We start from the raw sequence: 22434 nt of genomic DNA on the forward strand, positions 1-22434 counted from the left end.
TGAATTTTTGAGATGAGGATTGGTTATTTGTATTATTAATCATCGGACTACTGTTCTCATCTTGAGTGTGATTTTCATAACGTTTCGATCGATGTAACCTCCGACCTTCTTCAGGTATATTTTGACGAAGTCGGGAATGTTTCTGTCGAACTCTAGAATTTTGACGGAATTTCGAGCAGAACCCTTTATTTGGGTCACAGGGCTTGCACGCTATTGTTCCGTCAGCCATGACTGAATAGACGTCCTAAGAAAATCGCAAATGCAATTTGCGAATTACTTGCGACAGAAACATTCCCGAATTCGACAAAATACACCTGCAGAAAGTCGGAGGATACATCGACCGAAACGTTGTGAAAGTGAAACTCAAGCTGAAAACAGTAGTCCGATGAATAATAATACAAACTGTTATACATATATTCATAAATATAAAAGAAAGCTTTATTAAAAGTTAGAATTCTAGGTTAAATAACTTTACCTCGCTGAAGGTAATTATTATCACCTATATACCCCTGGAAATCATGTTCTGTAAGTTACCTCAAATTTTTAGCTTGTTTCAAATGTAATGGCTCATTCTATTACCTATAACTTTTCTCTTTGATTATTATTCCTCCGACGTTGCAGAAATATCACGGAAATAATTGAACTCATCCTGACGTTGGATTGCCCAGGATGTATGATATCCTTTGTCTATGAATTTTAAATACCTTTTAAATAACTTCTTCAATATATGTGCTAATGAGAAAAATATATTTTTATTCATAGTTGATAATTTTGCTAATTGCATTTCATTTCCTCTGATTAAGAAAATAAATATAATTCTTTTCCATATATTCCTGACTTAAAACAAAAAACCCATACTTGAATATATCTTTATGTATATTTTAATCTTTTTTTTTTACAAGGTGGTCACCACTTATCAAGGCCCGGAAGCCACTCAGGGATAAGGGTTATTGTAAGTACAGTACGTTAGTGTGGAGATTTAGAGTGTCTACGTAAGGGGGGGTTCATCAGAAATTTGCTTACGTTGGACTTGAAGACATCCAAGTTGTAGTCAGGAGTGAAGCAGGCAGTGTTCCACAGGCGTGCAGTTCTAAGAAAGAAGATTTGTTCATGGAATCTACGTTTTTATTTAGGCATAGATAAAGAGTGGGGAAAGTTTTTGACAGTGGATTAAGCTAGACGGGTGTTTTTGTAAAAGATTGGCGAGGGAGGGCAGAGATTGGAGTTCAGACGAGCACCTGCCATGGAAATAACGATAAAACAAAGATAGGCTTGCAACGTCTCTTCTGTAGGAGAGAGGTTACAGAGAAGAGAAAAGGGCATCCCCCACTAAGCCACGAAGTCTATTTTGTACTCTGTCAAGGCAGGATATGCTGTTTTTAGCAACTCCTGCCCAGATATGGCAGCAGTATTCCATCCCTGGCGTACTTGGCTTTTATATAGATAGAGAATTGCATCAGTAGTGAGATATCTTCTGGATCAGTAGAAGGATCCCACCATCTTTCCAGCGACCTTGTTAATAGACTTGATGTACGTGTTCTATTTCAGATCAGGAGTGAAGGTCAAAACATGGGGCTTCTCCTAGACGAGAGCCATCTATTTCAATTGATGTCAGATGGGGATCAGCGCGTTGATGATGTAAAGATAGGAGTTAGGTTTTAGATGCATTAAAGGTAACTAGCCACGTCTTCCCCCTACTGAACCACTCGTTCTCAGAAGAGAGAGAATCAGAGAGAGCTTTGTCATTTACAGCCTTTGATGTGTTGCTGCAGATGGTCGTGCCATCAGCATAGACGTCAACGAATGATTTAAGTAGAGATCATTGATGTAGATCAGGGAGAGAGTTGGGCCCAGGATGGACCCTTGAGGGGCTCCAGCATTAGTACTGCAGGCCTCTGATTTTTGTCCATCAACCACTACACTTATGAGCCTATCAGAGAGAAATGATTTAATGATAGAGAGAATATTTTCAGTTATACCGTAGCTGGAGATCTTGTGAAGTAGACCTTTATGCCATACCTTGTCGAAGGCCTAAATTCTACAAAAATTAACTTTAATTGTCAAGGAGTTGAAAGAGGAGATGATAATATGAACGCAAAGAAGAGAGGACTCTTAATAAGTTGCAAGGCTCTTTAATCTTTCGAAATTTTGCAAGATTTTCGGACGACCGTGAACGGTTGAACGAATTACACATAATAGACCGTTATAGCTGCAAGCTGAAAAAAAAAACTCTTACTTGCTGTTTCTTGCTACACTCTTGGCATTATAAAGTGATCCCCAACTGTAAATAAGGAAACCTTTGAGCAAGATATATCCCCCTCTTTCATACTGTTGGCTTTGAAAATACGTGTCAGAGGCTTCATGTTGAAACGACCGGTAATAAATATCTTTTATTTTTACAGAAAAAAAGGTCGTGTCAAATTTCTATTTCTTGCTTTCTTTCCTAGACTTATATGCACAACGTATGAATTAAAATCTTTCGACCATGTTACACTTGCCCGTTTTTCCACAGAGTGTGTGTGCTTACGGCCCGGTTGGTTGGTTGGTTTTTTTTTACGGCATATCAACCCTTTTCATGTTATTTAATACAGAATCCAACGATTTTGAAGAAATTATTTGTTGTTTTCAAGTTGGTTTCTATTTAACACATAGCTGGGACCCTAACAGGTACTACCACTCCGGGTCAGAGTGGACCTGGGAGTAATGGCAATTAAAGGTTGGCTTCACACTCCTCAAAGCCCGTAAGCTGGGGCATCACTACTGGATATAGTTTGTCATATCCAGGACCTTATGGCCCGGAAGACTAAGGTTCAATACACAGTAGAAGCATACTAAAGGATTACCAAATGGTTCTGTGTGACTCCTTACTTAATACTCGGCATTTTAAAGTGATTAGCAAATGTAAGTAGGGTAATCATAGAGCAAGGTAAAGTGCCCTTGTGAAAATAAATTTTTCGAGTTGCCTTCAGGCACGTCCGCTTTTGACTTTTATTATTCTTACTTAAAAAATCAATTTCCTTTTATGTCTGCAGTATTGATTTTACCAGCTTATCAATTATTATTCCTCACTAATTTACTTTACCAACTTTATTTCGCCGGTCTATTAATTATGATTATGCTTAATTTACCTTATACGGTCAGTTTTTATTTATCGCTTCGATGTTTCATTCTTGTTATTTTACCAATCTCTCGTTTACAATCACTCTTAATGTACGATAACCAGTGGGTCAGCTTTTGTTTATATATTTGGCATTTTTTTATCCCCCCCATTAATTTACCTTACCCGGTCAGTTTTTAGTCGCGTCCAAGCAACTCTATAAGTCAATCCGTCGGTCGGTCGGTCGGTCGGTTTGTCGGTCTGTCAAAGGCCAAGCACAAAAGTGCTTGGCCTTTTTGGTTAAGATCAAAGGTCTGTTGTTTTAAGCTTTTCTTGGCCTTTTAGCAAAGATCATAGTATAGCGAGCCTTATGAAGGACAAGTAGTCAGAGCTAGGCTTAGAAAGCTAGGTAATGAAGCAGTCAACTTCAACACTGACGCGCGTCGTGAAATTTCTAGGCATGGCTTGGACAAGTACATTGCAAAGGGAAGACATCCGGGTGGGCGCACCCTGAAATCGACTCGGGAGATCTGCGAGAGGTTTCGAGAATATTTCGAGGAGCGTTTTACGCTGCAGCCCGATCTTCTAGTCCTTGAGTTTGGCGATTATTTAGCTGACTCTCCTCGCTTCGAGCGGCTAGTTGCGAGGGCCATGTGACCGAACGGAAGGTTTTTACTGAAATCATATATATATATATATATATATATATATATATATATATATATATATATATATAAATAAAGAGAGAGAGAAAGAGAGAGAGAGAGAGAGAGAGAGAGAGAGAGAGAGAGAGATGTTATTTGTCTTTGTTTTTGCGATACTTTTTTTTTTAAATAATTATACAGGTTTGCATTTTTTTCCTAAATGCGAGTTGGGAATAATTTTCCCTTTTGACCAATTTTGTACCCGAATATAGGTAGCGGCATATGTATTATTATTAATATCATTATTTTTAAATATAAATACACGAAGGCTACTACTTTATATATATATATATATATATATATATATATATATATATATATATATATATATATATATATACTAGCAAAAGTATCCGTCGTTGACTGAGTTCAAAAACAGCCTACAAAAAATTGGCTCTGATTTATGAAAGTATGATAGGTAATGAAAAGGAAGGGTTGTAAAGAGATAGCTTCGAATTTGGGGGTATCAAAACCAAAGCAAAATATGATAAAAGTAAAAATAAAATAGATAAACCCCATACTTTATTATACCATACCTGTTCACATTGAAACACTTATCACAATATTCTGTGGATCTATATTAAAAAAACTTATTAAACTGTGTGGCATATTTACATTCTATGGAGGTCAGGCGCGAATGAACACCCATCATTTTATTATACCATATTTCTTCAAACTGAAACATAATTATCAAAGTATACTTACGCAGTATGATATGAAAAGTATTAATTAAAGTTTATGCTATTTCCATTCTATGGAGGCCAGGCGCGAACGCAGACCCCACAATTTTATTATACCCTCCCCATTTAAGTTAAAACATAATTATCAAAGTATTATTATGTACATCTACATGAAACCATTTGTAACGTTTTTTTTATTTTTAATCTTTTTATTTCCATACTTTGTGGACCAGGCGCGTACGCAGACCCCACAATTTTAATGAATCACCATTATGCCAGATCGAACATACCTATTCCTGTGCCTCGATACATCTATCATTATATGTGATCAGTTTTCTATAATAGTCAACCATATAGCAGCCTATTCGTGACCAGACACACAACCACACACAGACGTTAAGCTTTATATTATAGATATACATAATATATAAATATATATATATATATATATATATATATATATATATATATATATATATATATATAATGGGATAGATATTTGAATGCTACAAATCACAGCTTTGTGTGACGCAAGGTCAAGAAAGTTTAGTGTCAAGAATAGTCCTGTAACGGAGGGATAATCTTACTTGTCCTCGTCGGGTTCTCCGTCGGGGAGCATCAATCAATTTTCGTTTATTTCTTTTGTATTTCGTTAACTTAATTTTTACCACTTTTTCAATTACCATCTTTTTTTTATTTTCTACAATATATTTTACCACTATTTAGTTCTTGGTTTCTATTTTATTGTTTCTTTTAGTTTTTTTTTTATACATACATTTATATATTATTTATTTTATAAGTTATAAGAAAGTCAGCAACGCTTTCGTATAAAGTAATCCTGAATCAACTTCCGTGGCTTCTTGTTACGTCTAATTGATTTATTCTTGCCCGTTGTCATCCTAGCGCAGTGTCCTCCATCTTTGGGCCTGGTCCAGCGTTTCACACAAAATCTTAGCCAAGTTTGTTATACAAAAACGAACTAATCCACGTCTAAACGTTCTTTTCGTGCGAGATTGTTGTTTTGGCACGCTAGCCAATGTTGATGTCCGCTTTGATAGTATACAATAGACACTTACAAAAACCTCTTTTCGTTTTTAGACACGTGGAGGCGGGGGAGGGAACGACGAGTGAAAGAAATATAATGCAGAGATAATAATAAAGACACACTGAGTTAAATAATGAACATAGAAAAAGAAGGAAGAAATATTGAATAATTGTCAGCAGCTCAGAATAGAAGAAAAGGAATTTTGGACAGAATAATTTTTAAAAGCAAATGGAAGAATATCGCTGATCTAAAGACAAAATAAAGTGTATCAAAATAAATTAATAAATACCATCACTTTTCCCAAATAATATCCTAAATATACAGCAATCGCCCTAAAAGTAAAGCCTCCTATTTTTTTTAAAATTAAAAACTTAAAGAGGTACAATGGCGGAAATGGTGCCATTAAACCAAGCTATCTCTTATGCACCAAATTTTTTTTTACTGCATAATCACCATCATTTTTATGACTCTTCTGTCAGCGATGAACAATGGCTGAGAAAGGGCGCCCAGAGTGCGCTTTAAAATACGCGGGTTGGTCCTAAGGTAAAACCTCTTGCGTTTTAACTAAAAAAGTTAAAGAAGTACAGAGACCAGGTTAGTACCATAAAAACGAGCGACATTTTGTGCTTCCTAATTTATTTTTTCTAAATAGTCATCACCATTCTTAATGCAATTTTTGTTACATTGAAAGTTCTATAGCAATAGTGATGATATTAAAATCACAAAATGTACATAATTAATTTATCTCCATGCTTAGAAATAATCATTTGTATTAATTGTGATAATGATAATTAATAAAAATGGTAATGGGAGTAAATAAGTTGGTGGTCGTGATATTTATGATAATTGATAATGATAATTTTTGGTACAGTGAGGGGGAGACATTCCAGTAATTAAAGGAACAAAGTTGATAAGTTTGAAGCAATAGTTATTAAAAGGAAAAGGTTAGAATCGAACCGAGTATTCCAAAGTTAAAAATAAATACATTTCCAAATCACAGGGATTTAGGAATGTCAATTTTGTTTAGAAATAATAATAAACCAGAGGTCAGAGTTAAAACAATGGGAAATAAAAAGAGTTTAGAACTTTTCTTTGTGTGCCCGAAAGCGTATTAAATACATATGGATATGTAAAATCTACGTGGGAATATTCACGTGGCTGGAGCACGTTTTGAGTACTCAAAGAAAGAAGTTTCCAAAGAGTTCGCTTAAGTCAAGGTAGAAGGTCGAGGAGAGTAAGAGAAAGCAGTAGAGACAGATCGGTCAGGGTCGAGTCGAGAAAGAGGAGAGTTAGCTGAAACTCTTTTAGAAGCGAAGAGAGAGAGACAGTCAGACAGAGAGACAGAGACAGAGACAGAGATAAGACAATGTAGAATCTGAAAGGCATTGAATCCCTGGTCATATCATCTGGATCGAATAAAACGTCATTATATATATATATATATATATATATATATATATATATATATATATATATATATATATATATATATATATATATATATATATGATGAAAATAATGGAAATAGTATTCCGACAAAATAGAGAAAATAAAAAGGAACAAACCGTATTATGTGTTCATCAACGTTTCGTCTTTATTTCGAGACTTCCTCGGGATCCAGAGGAAGTCTCGAAATAAAGACGAAACGTTGATGAACACATAATACGGTTTGTTCCTTTTTATTTTCTCTCTCTCTCTCTCTCTCTCTCTCTCTATATATATATATATATATATATATATATATATATATATATATATAGTCTTTGAAGTTTTTAACATTTGAAACTATACAAAAAATTATTTTTTATCATTCGTTAAAAAAAAAACATCTAGTCAGTAAGTCATTTAATCACCTGCAATCACTGCATCAACTCTCAAATTTACTATAATACCAATTTTTTTTATTTTTCAAGGGATCATCAGTTGTTTACCATGAAACACTGTTTCGGGGATTTAAAAACAAAACAGTGTATTACATCATGGCTCCCCAGCAGTGTTGATCAAACACCACCACCCTTAATCTTAGGAAGAAGACAAGTTACAAAAATTTGGATCCAATTTCCTATTCTTAATTGCAATATATATATAATTTGAGGTTAGTATTCAGTGAAATATAATGAGGTTAATACAAGAGTACTCAATACGAAAGTAGAGCAAGTTACATTTTCAATTTGTCATTACATACATAGTAATTTGTTACTACACAGTAATGAGCATGTTTCGGTCTTCTCGTATTTAGTAAGTAGAGACCTCATCAGGCAACAACGCTTATAATCAAAAGCAAACTTAAGCACTAGTTACTAAATGTATTTAAAAAAAAGTCTTCTTTTTCTCGTCTTCCAATCATGAAAAGCAACATCTTTTTGTCTATCATCTTGTGAATGATCTTTATGCAACACCCTCCCAAGTAATGTATTTCCTCTCTGTGTTAAAAAGAACTGTATTTCACGTCTCCCTTCTCGATTATGTAAACGGTGTCCCTCTTCCAATAATGAATGTTCATCACCTATGTGTAATGAGAATTGCCATCACAGTTGTCGTCGTGATGTAGGCAGTATATAAATGCCTCATCCTTCGTTATCTGCATCATGTCGTCCACCATTATAAATATGTCTCCGATATATACACACCCCGCCACACAATATTTTGCCAGTAATTTAATAACATATCTCTGTTTCTGACGGATGTTCATGACAGGGATTGTTGTTTACAGTCTCATACCGTCAATATCTGCAACAGAGAGATAAACTTTTCAGGTGTCATGAATGCATTAATTCATTCACTATAACAATGCAATTTGTAATCCCCTTTGACCTATTTTTGTCATTCACACGTACACATATATTCTTTTATACACAAATGTGTGTATATATATATATATATATACATATATATATATATATATATATATATATATATATATATATATATATATATATATATATATATATACAGACAGGGTGACCCCCAAAAAAACGGGCCCACTTCTAATTAGGCCCCGTTTCTTAGTGTTTTGTCCGAATGAGATGAAACTTTGGTCATAACTAGTTTATTATATTCAAAACATCACATTATGTTAAAGAGCATCTCTCCTCTCTCTCTCTCTGGCTCTTTCATACTCTCTCTATTTTCTCTCTGTGTGTCTCTATTAGATAGTAGATCGAGAGAGAGAGGGAGAGGGTGGGAGGGGGTCAGAGAAATATTTTTGTAGTTAATCCACGTTGCAGGAAGTGACGTTTCATCTAACCGGATGTCATGTGATGCTACGTGGCAAGGTTGGTGAAACGTTGAGTCTCTCAGAAAATGCCGAGCCGAGCAGAGGTCTAAAATGGTTCTCTCCTAAGTAAGCGGGGAGCTGCGCGCCCCAGACGTGGGACGTGGTAGGTACCCACAGTGGAGACCATCGATGGCGACATCTGCAGATCATGCCTGGGAGAATAAAAGGTTGAAACCCCAACATCTGTCTTCATCTTGTGTATTCCGGCGAAAACAGCAAGAGAGCTCCACCCAGATGAAGACCCTCCCAGAGCAGCGGAACCAGGTATGAACCTTCTTTAATTCAACACATAAATACACAACAAACGTCCCAACCACTAGACAAACGGTTTAAGGGATCTTGGGTCCTGTTCTCTCGTCTCTTAACACTTGTAATCTCTCTCTCTCTCTCTCTCTCTCTCTCTCATCGTCGTAAACTTCTTCTCTTCATTAGTAAAATGGACACGTCATCACCAGGGTACCAGTATCCCTCAAGTAAAGTGTCCAAGTCCAATCCTCTTCTTCTCCCTCCCTTATGTAACAATTAAAACACTTTTGCTTTTTTTTCTCCGTTCTACCGCATATGTTCTAAATGGCCTCCATTTAGCTTTTGTTTTTTTTAGTTACCCTATATATATATATATATATATATATATATATATATATATATATATATATATATATATATATGTGTGTATGTGTGTGTGTGTGTGTGTGTGTGGTTGGTTGGTTGTTTTTGTTTTACATGTAAACCCTTTTCAGGTTATTTAATGCCGAATACATTTTTTTAAATATAATGTTTTTTCAAGTCGGTTTCTTTTTAAAACATAGTTGTTACCGCTCCCCCCCATACACCAACAGGTACTACCACACCGGGTCAGAGTAAACCTGAGAGCAATGGCAATTAATGGGTGGCTCCATACTCCCCAAATCCCGCAAGCTAGGGCCTCACCATCGGATATAGTGTAAGGTCATATCCAGGACCTAAATAATTATATATATATATATATATATATATATATATATATATATATATATATATATATATATATATATATATATATATATATATATATACGTAGATTTTGTTGTTGATTTTTAAACGATATGAAGGTTAGCGTCTCCACCTTGGAGACCAGGTGTTTTTACCGTGTTTTTTTTTCAAAAAGTCGCCCATTTTTTATTTGGACATAAACGAATAATATTTATTTAATAATTTATTTATTATTTTATTATTAGTAGTAGATTGCATGTCCGTAGATTACCCTTTTTTAAAAAATAATATATATATATATTTATATTTATATATATATATATATATATATATATATATATATATATATATATATATATAAAGAGAGAGGGAGATAGACAGGGGGGGGAGAATGAGAGCGAGCGAGATATTATTTGTTTTTGTTTTCGCGATAATTTTTTTAATAAATGATACGGATGTGCATTTTTTCCTAAATGCGAGTTGGGAATAATTTTCCCTTTTGACCAATTTGGTAAACCCTTAAAAGGTAGCCGAATATGTATGTATGTATGTATGTATGTATGTATGTATGTATTATTATTATTATTATTATTATTATTATTATTATTATTATTATTAATGTTATTATTATTGTTTTAAATATAAATACGCGAACGCTACTACTTCATATATATATATATATATATATATATATATATATATATATATAATGGGATAGCTATTTGAATGCTACCAACCACAGCATTGTGTCACGTAAGGTCAAGAAAGTTGAGTGTCAAGCATGCTGTAACGCCTTACTCGAGAAGGTGGTTAAGGACTCTTGTTTATCTGAATTCTTTGCTCGTGTCGTCTAGACTTCTATAAGGTTGTTACATGAAATCTGGTATGCTGAAAGCGAATATCGAATCAGCAGGCAGGGAGAAAGACAAACAATTGGAGTCTATATACAGAAGCTTAATTTTCACAAAATTATGTACAAATTTTTTTTTACAATTCTCATTCAGATTTTGTAAGTTCTTTTCAAAGTCTCAAATCTCTTCACAGACAGCGACAGACGGATGTATGAGATGGGGAGGGGTCACGTCTTTTCTCGGATTCAACATGTAATCTGCTTCAACTCCCAACTTTAACTGATCTGAAACTCTCCACTCTCTCGCTAATTTTCGCACGACAGTCGTATATATAGTAAGGTATGTGGATGGGGTGGAAATTCTCCCGACCAATAAGATTTCGCCACGAAATTGAAAGCTTTTAGGGTTTGCGTGGGTGGAATTCCCATACTGAAATCTTAATTACTCATTCTCACGATTTGCAAGGTCAGATGTCAATTCTGAGATCCGACCCTGAGTTCATTTAAGACCAAACAATGTTGTAAGTGAAATTTCCTGTTATCAACTTTTAGACGTAAAAATATATTTCTCTGGTTTCAAACAATATCTATTTTGACATGAAATAAAAAATATATATATTTATCTTCTCTATCTTACATCCTTAGGTTATCTGGCGTTACCTGGGAATAAAAAGCTACCTCAGCGTAGTTCTAACGCTCCTCAATGGGGGATTACGTCACAGATGCTCCTATAATGGAGGGACACTCATGCTCATCCTCGTCGGGATTCCCCGGTCTGGGAGCATCAGTCAGTAAGTAATGAACTTACTCCACCCGAAAGCCAGGTGACAAGGCCTGAGAGGGTGGATATCCTGGGTGATATCCAGACGGTGTACCTCAGTCTGAGAGGTACTTGGCCAGTTCCTGGACCCGCATCTGTCGTGCTTATTGTCCAAAACGGATTCATCCAAGCAACTTAAGCAGCAAGAACACTCCTCCGTAAATATATATATATATATATATATATATATATATATATATATATATATATATATATATATATATTGGGGGTAGATATTTGATTGCTCCTCACCAGAGCAATGTTTGACACAAGGTCAAGAAAGTGGGAGATAGGCAAGCTCTCCTAAACGAGAGGCACTTGCCTCAACAAAAATTGCATCGGCATTCCCCGGTCAGGACACCTCAATAAAACTTGTCTCACCCGAAAGCCAGGTGGCAAAGCCTGGGAGTGTGGACCTCCTGGGTGACACCCAAGCAGCGTATTTCAGTCCGACAAGTACTGAGTTGGTTCCCAGCCCCATCGCCTGTCGGGCTGAGTGTCAAGAACGGATCGACGACGAGTATTATACCCAGTCTCCAAGCCGTCGAAACAGCAAGGATACCCTAAAGCGCTTATAATGTGGGTATGGTCCCTTAAGATTGGGAGATTCTATTTATAAACACTGATGGTAGAAACTAACGAATCAAATTAATTCATATTCTATTATCAGCCAATCAGAAACCAGCATTGCGCCATGAAAATTAAATCTTTTTAGCATTCCAGCATCTTTTGCTCTTTGACTGCAAAATTATAAAGTTCAGAAATTGTACAGAACAGCTGCCACCGAGAATACTTCATCCCCAGGACTTGCATAGAATAACTACCCATCGAAAATTCTTCTAAAATTAAACATAGCTTCAAATTCAAGAGGTTATGGACCCGGCGGAGAATTATTTTAATGGATCAGAATCAAAATTTAAAGCGTAACAAGTAAACTTTTTAGGATATTTACGAATCCAAAAGTTATACAAGGTAATTCAGGCACAATCTGAAAACTAAAACGACTCTCAGTTTATTGAACAAAAAATGCAACTGCCTTTACGGAATTAATACAGTGCTTAGATGACAGTAGTCTATCTCTGATAATGCGAGACGACTTGGAAAATGGCTGCTAAGCATTGAACATATCAAGAGATCATTATTTATAGAAGGAAAACCTAAACTTATCACTTTATATACTGAACTGATATCTCTACAACGTACGGAAGTCGAGACAATTACAGATTATATCATAACGGCCGAAACAACAGCAAATTCATTAAAAATGTCTGCTGAACGTATTAGCAACAGTTTGTTAATCTCCATGATCGTTAAAGGGTTGTGGAGTGATTTTAATCAGTTTACCACCGTGATAATTCAGAAAGAAAAAAACATGACCATTTCATCAAGGACATCGCAGCCATCTTTTCTTGTTCTCCACAGCGTTCAACATTTCGTTGCAGAGAACCGACAACAGTGGACTGATTTTTTTATTTGTACCAAAATGATCATGATTATTTTTTAAGTTTAACATTTTCAAACTGATTGCACAATAATTTTTCTTATTTCGTATTATTTAATCAAGTAAATCTTCCATTTTTTACCTGATCACTAAATCTTAAAATTTATTCTAATGTCAATTCAAAGTAGCACGTAGGAGTTATGTGGAAACTGAGAAAATAATGACAGAAAACATACAACAAAAAACACCGAATCTACAAATATGAAATTTAAAAATGCCAAAATTAAATTATACCTTTACCTCGAATAAAAACCACAACTTTTTCAAAGACAATTGTTCTCCTAAGAAATGGAAGAATATTATTTGCTATAATTGTGGGCAACCCAATCACAGGAGTTTCCAATGTAGATTCATGTAAGAATTTCAAAGAGAACTCCATCAAATGTATGGTTAGCTTTGTTAGCGAGCAGACATTTTGACTTTCATGTACTTCAACAAACAGTAACTTGTCGAATATGGTGCAACGACACATATAATCGGATTTTATCAATTTTGGATACAACTTTAAATCTCAGAGTCATTTGGTAGAGCTAGCTGACGGCAGATGAGTAAACCTTATCGTTTTGAAGAGAAGCTATGCTAAAATCTCGCTAAGGAACGATAAAGGTAAATTTTGTTTCTGTATCCTGGAAAACTCTCTTCAAATCCCGAAATTTAAACAAAATATATTTTCTGTCCAAGCCGCCACTAAAAAAGTTTCAAACTTTAGTTCCAATAAATAAAAACTGGTGTACCCAAGTGGAACTGTATTCAATATTAAAGAAAAATGAAGACTGTATTATTTAAATAACGTAGTCCCATACAAAATCACCTGCCATGATTTACAGAATGGCATAAAATTATTGGGCACTGCAATATTCCAGATATCAAAAAGTTGCCGAATGTGGTTAACGGAATTAAAATAAAATTAAAAAAAAAACTTGACAAACTGCGACGTTTGTACACAAGGAAAAATGGCAAAGTACCAAAACAAGGTGCCTAACAAGAACGGCACGAAAATCCATTATATGAATAGGATAAATCAAGATTTCCTAAAATTAATAAAACAAATTATGACAACGAAGTAGCTGTTGATGATGACAGCGATGATGCTGATGTTAATATCGAAAATTCATCAGAACGTTACCACAAAAGAAGTAGAAGACGGCCCGATTTTTTGTGGTCGACAATTTAGAAGACTATCAAACCGACTATTGATATGCCATGGATAATACGCCAAAAACTCTTTAACGAAGCAATTAATTCAGAACATTATCAGTGAACAAGGAAATATGTGCTTTAATAGAAAATAATACCTATTTGGCAGTGCCTCTTCCGAAGGATAAACATTTAATTTCTTCAAGATGTTTCTTTGTAAAAAACGACTGTAGCGCCAGGCCTTGAAGAGTACAAGGCTAGGTTTGTTGCTAAATGATGCTCTCAGATTTATGGAATAGAATATTTTTCTACGTTTTCACCGACTACAAACTTAACTAAAATCAAAATTTTATTGCAAATCGCATCGCAATATAACCTTGACATCCATCAAATGGACATAAAACATGTTATTTAAATGCCCTTATAGACTGTGAAATTTATATTACTCCTCAAGAGGGATTCATAATAAAAAATAAAAGTTGCGTCTGGAGGCTAAACAAATCACTGTACGGTTTGAGATAGAGCGGTCGGTGATGGGATATAGTATTACATGATTCAATCAATGCACGCTGTTTGTATACCCCCCTTCCCAAAAATAGACAATAAACTACTGATTTTAGTTGTATGAATCGATGACATTTTAAATCGCATCAAATCCTGACATAATGTTAACCGATGTTAAGAAGAGATTAAATAAAAAATTCAAAATCATCGATATTGTAAAAATATCAAGGTTTCTGGGCGTACAATTTACTCATGAAAAAGGAATTATTAAAATGAATCAATCGAGATACATTGATAAAATGCTATTAAAGTTTCGAATGTAAGAATGCAAGAAACACTCTACACCGGTCAAAAATGATATCAATAAAGATATAGACACATAATCTGCAATAATTGACGATAAACTTTACCAAGAAATAAGAGTAAGTCTTATATACTTAATGACAGATACGAGACCTGACATTTGTTACACAGTAACAAAACTATCACAAACATGATCAAGACCGACAATGAAGGATAAAAACAGTGCCAAGCAAATCATTCCTTATTTAAGAGGAACTAAGGAACAGCATTTAGTATTTAGAAAGTCAACAAATCCCCTAAAATAAGAAGGGATTTTAGATTCATATTGTGGAAACGAGAAATACCTAAAAAAGGATATCTGGATATTGTTCCAGACTTTGAAAAAATGGGCCTATTATTTAATGGAAATCTAAAAAGGAACGGAATTCATTGCGCTCATACATACTTTGCAAGAAGCACTGTGTTTAAAAGCTATTCTAAAGACGGTTTTAGAACCAGAATTAACTAAAACTCCCGTAGTAATTAATTGTGATAATACAGCTAGCATAGTCTTAGCGCAAAACACAGGAATTCGCCAAATATCTAAGCATATAGATATTAAGTATCACCTCATAAGAAATGAAGTAAAAAGGAGACTATTATTATTGTAAATCATAGAACATCAGAACAAAATATCGCCGATATATTTAAAAAACAAAACAGCGACTAAAATACAATTGACACGTTTTACCTCTAATTCTGTGGGGATTTGATTTAAAATAACTTTTCCAAGCTCAAATATATATAAAGAGTGACCCCAAAAAACGAGCCAAACTCTTATTAGGCCCCGTTTCTTAGTGCTTTGTCCGAATGAAATGAAACTTTGGTCATAACTAGTTTATTATATTCAAAACATCACATAAAAACACAAGGGTCTTTGGCCTTTTTTTTTTCTCCGTTGACTGTAAAATGCTCAGAAAACAATTCAATGCCCTCTGTTTTTTTGGGGGTCACTCTGTATATATATATATATATATATATATATATATATATATATATATATATATATATATATATATATACATACAGTAGGGTCCAAAAGTAAGGGACACCATTTTAAAACCTTATATTTGTTAGAAATAACCATTGTGAAAAGCTGAAATTAGGGTATTCAGCTTTTTTTCTAGGTTGACTGTAAAATGCTCAGAAAAACAATTGAATGTTCTCTGTTTTTTTTTGGGGGGGGTCACCTGTACAAAATTGTCTTGGCAGCATGTTAAACTGCATCCATTTTGTTTGTATTAACACTTTAACATACTGGACTTTTCGGATGAAGGTTTTGTTATGAATCGAAATATCGAATTTAATTTTAATTAATAATTATTTTCATTTATTGAACAAGATTCTGCACTTGATTCTTCTTAAATCTTTGGAATTTTAAATTTTGTATTCCAATATCAACAGTGCTTACTATAAACAATGGATTTTCTATTATTTCATATGTACTCGCTCGACCGGAGCCTCACACTCTATTGGGCATTTAAAACGTGTGCTTCACCAACAGCTGAGGACGTACCAAACATTACAATCACCATGATATGTAAAAAAAATAATGCTAACAAAATCTTAATTTTCCAGATAAATGATCGGTCATTAATCGGAATATCGAATTTAATTTTAATAACTAAATATGTTTATTTATTTAAAGAGATTCTGCATTTGTTTGGTTTTTAAACCGTAAAATTTTAACCAATGGATTTTCTAGTATTTTATATATATTCGCTCGACCGGTGCTCTACATTGTATTGGACATTTACACCCTGTAATTCACCAACATATGATGCCGTGCCTAGCTTTACTGTCATCATAATACGTAAAAAAAAAAAAATAAAAAAATAAAATAAAATAAATAAATAAAAAAAAGACCTGGATTTTCCGGACGAAGCTTCTGTCATAACTCGAAATATCGAATTTAGTTTTAATGAATACATAGGTTTCTGAGCTCCAATCTATGCCCCCCCCCCATCACAACACATTTCTGAGAAACACGCGTCTGGCTGTAAACACTATCAATAATTTCCCCCACTCTTTATCTGTGACTAAACCTAAACGTAGATTTCATAAACAAAACTTCTTTCTAAGAATTGCACGTCTGTGGAACTCCTTTACGTTTACCCGCTTTCCAGCTGACTACAATATGGTCGTCTTCAAGTCTAATGTAAACAAGTTCTTGATTAGCCGTTCCCCTTAATTAATCCAATTTATCAAATTTACACTTTTAACGATTACTATGATAGTGTTCTTTTGACCATTGTACACTTATTAACCGTTATCCTCGAGTGGCCTCTGGTTCTTGATAAGTGGTGATTCCTTGTAGAAAAAACTTTGTTTGGTCTTTAAACCGGTTTTTTTTAAATTTCGTATTCTAGAATGAAAATATTTATTCAAACGACTATGGAGACAATGAAAGGCTGAAAATGGCGGAAGATCTATTTAGAGGGCGGGGCTATACTTTGTATGCAGGAACAAGTCGGTGTTGGACTATGACTATAAAGATGGGCACATTTGAATTCGATTAAAGTATCTTCCATAATCTCTGTAGAGATATCTTTTTGTAAATGAATTGCTGTGTCCATCGTGTCAAAATGCCAGACTGCCCGAAAGGCTAACCGGACAGCTAGATCTCCCTATACCTCTCCCTCTCCTTCCCCTGTTTATTCAAATTTATCTAGTCTTGGTTTCTTCTTCAATACCACTTCTTTAATATAACATGGTGATCTTAGATTTTTGTTGATTTTGTTTGTTTCTATTTGTCTTTGGTTTCGTCTTCGTTCGGTTTCTTTTTTTCTTTTTCATTCTTTTCTTTCTTTCTTATCATACTTTTAAATATGTTATGTCCTTGTTATTTTATATATATATATTATTTTATTGTATTATTATGTTATATATATTATTTTATTTTAATATTATATTATATATATTATTTTATTTTATATTTTATTTTATTACTATGTCCTATATATCATTTTATTATTTTATTACATATATTATTTTATTGTATCATTATATTAGATTAATTATTTTAATATATCATATTATATATATATTATTTTATTGCATTGTATATTATATATATATATTATTTTATTTTATATTTTATTTCATTACTATATCATATATATCATTTTATTATTTTATTACATATATTATTTTATTGTATTATTATATTAGATAAATTATTTTAATATATAATATTATATATATTATTTTATTGTAGTATTATATTATATATATTATTTTATTTTAATATTATATCATACATATTATTTTATTACAATATTTTATTTTATTACTATAGTTAATATATATTATTTTATTGTATCATAATATTAGATTACTTATTTTAATTTTATATATCATATGTATTATTTTATTTTATTTGATGTAATTTTTTAAAATTTTATTATTATATTATATATTATTTTATTTTAATATATATCATTTCATTTTATTAATATTATATATACAATGTTTTATTTTATTATTATATATATTATTTTATTTTAATATATATTATTTCGTTTTATTAATATAATATATAAACATTTTATTATTATATTATATATATTATTTTATTACAATATTATTTATATTTTATTATTGTATTATATATAATATTTTATTTTGTTATTATATTATATACATAATTTTATTTTATTATTATATAATATATATATTATCTTATTTTATAACTTTCTTTATTTTTATAATATTTTTATATATTTCTTTTAATCAATTTCAATATTAGTTTATTATTCTATTTCTATCCTTTGATATATTTCGAATCATTGTCTTGAATTTTTATATTTGGAAATTGTTTTATTTAAATTATTTTTATATTTTGCTTTTCTTAATTCATTCACTTTCATATTTTATTATTACGTTTCTTTTTCTTATTGTTTATTATTTAATTTCAATATTTATTATTGTTTTCTTTTTATTGCTTCCTTTTTCCTTATTTTTTATTTAATATTGCATTTTTATGTGTTTCATTATTCCGAATAATGTTACATGTACGCCATGATCACGTTGATAGACCTATTCCAGCTGGGTCATCAACTTGGTCAATATTAATCTAAACAGGAATGGCGTGGTCGAGGATTGCGCAACCCTTGCCTCACGATTAAATGTGCATCTACTACAAAAGAACCGAAGTTTCGCCTTAAAATATATTGGTTTTTGTGTACAAAAAAGTTGTTTTGCGCTATCCAGAAAAATGTCGGTTTCATAAAATCATATCTGTTGATTCAAAACGTTTCGTATTCCATAGAATTTTGACGGTTCTGCTAGATATTATTAGTTATACATTTTCTCTTTGTTTTCGTTTAGAAAATTGCTGCAGATTGATCATAAAATAAATGTTTCATACTCATAATATTCTTCAAACTGAAAAACAAAAAAGTGGTTACCACGCAGTATTGCAGAAGTGCCAAATTTCCGTATCACATTTTAAATGGAAAGGAAGAATTCGGGACCGAATCAAACGTTCGGTTCTCAAGGACAGCAGCATTTTTATATTATTTATATTCTTATGTTTACCTGCGCAAGCTCTTCACAGACACACAGTAGGGGCAAGCTTGTATTTCATGTGGATGATACAGCTTCGCACAAGGCAACTGGATTGGGTACCAAGAGAACCCCATTTGCTTTGTCAGCAATTCTTCACGGACGAGGTGGAAAGGGGTTAGACGCAAGGCGATAACTCCTCCCATTTCTCTAAAATTATCGGAAATGGCCACCTCATAATGTGTCAGGCTATAACATTAAAAAATAATGACTGTGACATCTTAAGCGGGCGCGATAACGTAATAGTGCGTCCGACTTTATACACACACACATACACATATACACACACATACCCACATACACACACATACACACACATACACACACATGCACACATACACACACATACACACATGCACACATATATACACACACATACACACACATACACACACACATAAAATTATCGGAAATGGCCACCTCATAATGTGTCAGGCTATAACATTAAAAAATAATGACTGTGACATCTTAAGCGGGCGCGATAACGTAATAGTGCGTCCGACTTTATACACACACATACACACACATACACACATACACACACATACACACATACACACATATACACACATACACACACATACACACACCATACACACATACACACACGCACACATACACACATACACACACATACACACACACGCGCACACACACACGCACACACACGCACACACACGCACACACACACGCACACACGGCAAGTGAGATGCACAGAAAAGTTTGTGTTTCATTACCAAAGGATTTCGTCAGATGAAATGGTATTTAGTTGGTATTTAGTCTGATAAATTACTTTAGGATGGAAACACAAACGTTTATGTGTATAACATTACTTATTATAAAGATTCCATATACTTCTTCTCGCACCATAAAAAAACACTTATTGCACACGGTTTTTTATACCTATCTCTCTTTTTTACCATTCTAAGGAAAACTTATTATAATATCATAATTAATTATTAATAATGCAAAGTTCTGATGTAAGCTGATTTCGGAATACGATGTAAAAAGAATAGTATACTCGTGTTATATATATATTATTCCTTAATTGGAATTCGTTTTGAGATGAGCATTATATATATTAATTTATTTTTATTTCGGACTATTAGTCTCATCTTTATTAGTTGTTGTTTCTTCATCTTTTATTGGTTTGTTTATTCACAACGTTCCGGCCAACTAATTCCTCTGGCCTTCGTCAGGTGGTAACCGCGACGGATAGGAACTTCGAATCTCCTAACTGCATTCTCAACAATTACTGCCATCCGTAGTTGTTGTCGTCTCACCACATTTTGGCCAAGTAAACCTCTGGCACGCTTTGGGTGGGATTGAAACCGCTATCTACAGACAATGTTCATCTGGAAGTATATGGAAGTTCCTATCCGTCGCGGTTACCACCTGACGAAGGCCAGAGGAATAGTTGGCCGAAACGTTGTGGATAAACAAACCAATAAAAAATGGAAAAAACAACAACTAATAAAGATGAGACTAATAGTCCGAAATAAAAATAAATTAATATATTCGTGTTATGTTGATTAATCGGACTATTATTCTCATCTTGGGGGTTATTAGAACAACTGCACCTTGATTTTCTCCGGGGAAAAGAGGGTTTGCTCTGCACTACAAGAATTCGAACCGTTGGTTTGAGGGGGGATCCGTAGATCATAACAAAGCTTCAATATTCAGGGTGGGTCAATCTTTATGGGTCACTAAGATATTTTTTAAAGGCTTTTCTATGTCTCAATTTTTCGGGATATCTGTGCTAATTGTTAATTGTTAATATAGTAACAATTAGTATAGATATCCCGAAAAATTGTGTCATAGGAACGCCTTTGAAAAATATCTTAGTGACCCATAAAGATTGAACCACCCTCAAATCCACGGTTCGAATTCTTGCAATGCTGAGCCAACCTTCTGTTCTTTAGTAGAGAAAAAGAAGTATGTTTTCAACACCTGAAGAAGGTCGCAAGTTGCAGAGATCAAAACGTTGTGTTAATAACACCCAATATGAGAATAATAGGCCGATTAATCCACATAACATAAGCATTCACATCTTATCTAAAAAAAATCAGAACTGCAAGTATTGTATACGTAGTTATTATTTCCCGTTGTATTTTTGCGATTTTAGTAATTTCGTACTTTTGACGGATATACGATTTTAATAGAGGATTATTTGCAGTCTTCCGTCAGCAAAATTATCTTTCCGCCTATTCTCTTAGCGCCAGCCTTTACGTTCTCTCTTTCTCTCCCGCTCTCCCATTCTATCTCTCTTTCTTCCCCTTTCTTTGCCTTCTCTTCTCACTCCCTTTTCCTCCATCTCTTTCACTTACCGTCTTAATACAACTCTTCACCTCTCCCCCATTATCCTCATACTGCATCTCAATATAAGCTCAACTCCCGCTATAACGCTTCCTTATCCGACCCCCATCCTCAAACGCCAACTGATTTTTGATCAAAAAAATGTAACCACTCAGCCCTTCCTGTCGTTTTTAGAAATCGTCGACCTTCATCCACCCCCTCTTCCCCCGCCCAACGTCAATCTCTCGGTGATGTCTCGCTGGCGAGATTCGACTTTCTCAGATGGGGCACGTGACAGCAAGCTTTGTGGACGAGTTCCGATTGTAAAGACACTTGATTGGCCGACGGGGCCAATCCATAGGAAAAAGGTCTCGGGTCGTAGGGGTGCAATTTTCAACGGTGCCGGCACAAACGGCGGTAACTGACGGCCGCCCAAAGCCATGACCATTTGGACAGCTCCCATTTAAGAAACTATAATGGCGCGCGAAGAACGTTTCCACCATTCTACTCGCCCCTTCCCATTCTTGTGACAATTCTGGCGAAAGAATGACCAATAAAATAGAAGCGATCGTTTAGCGAGGTAATGGCCCCTAAGGAAGGAGGGACAGTGGTTTAAATAAGGAGAGAGAGAGAGAGAGGGAGAG

Source organism: Euprymna scolopes, chromosome 28 (genome assembly GCF_053919585.1).
Source record: "Euprymna scolopes isolate OS-2025 chromosome 28, ASM5391958v1, whole genome shotgun sequence".
Lineage (NCBI taxonomy): Eukaryota > Metazoa > Mollusca > Cephalopoda > Sepiida > Sepiolidae > Euprymna > Euprymna scolopes.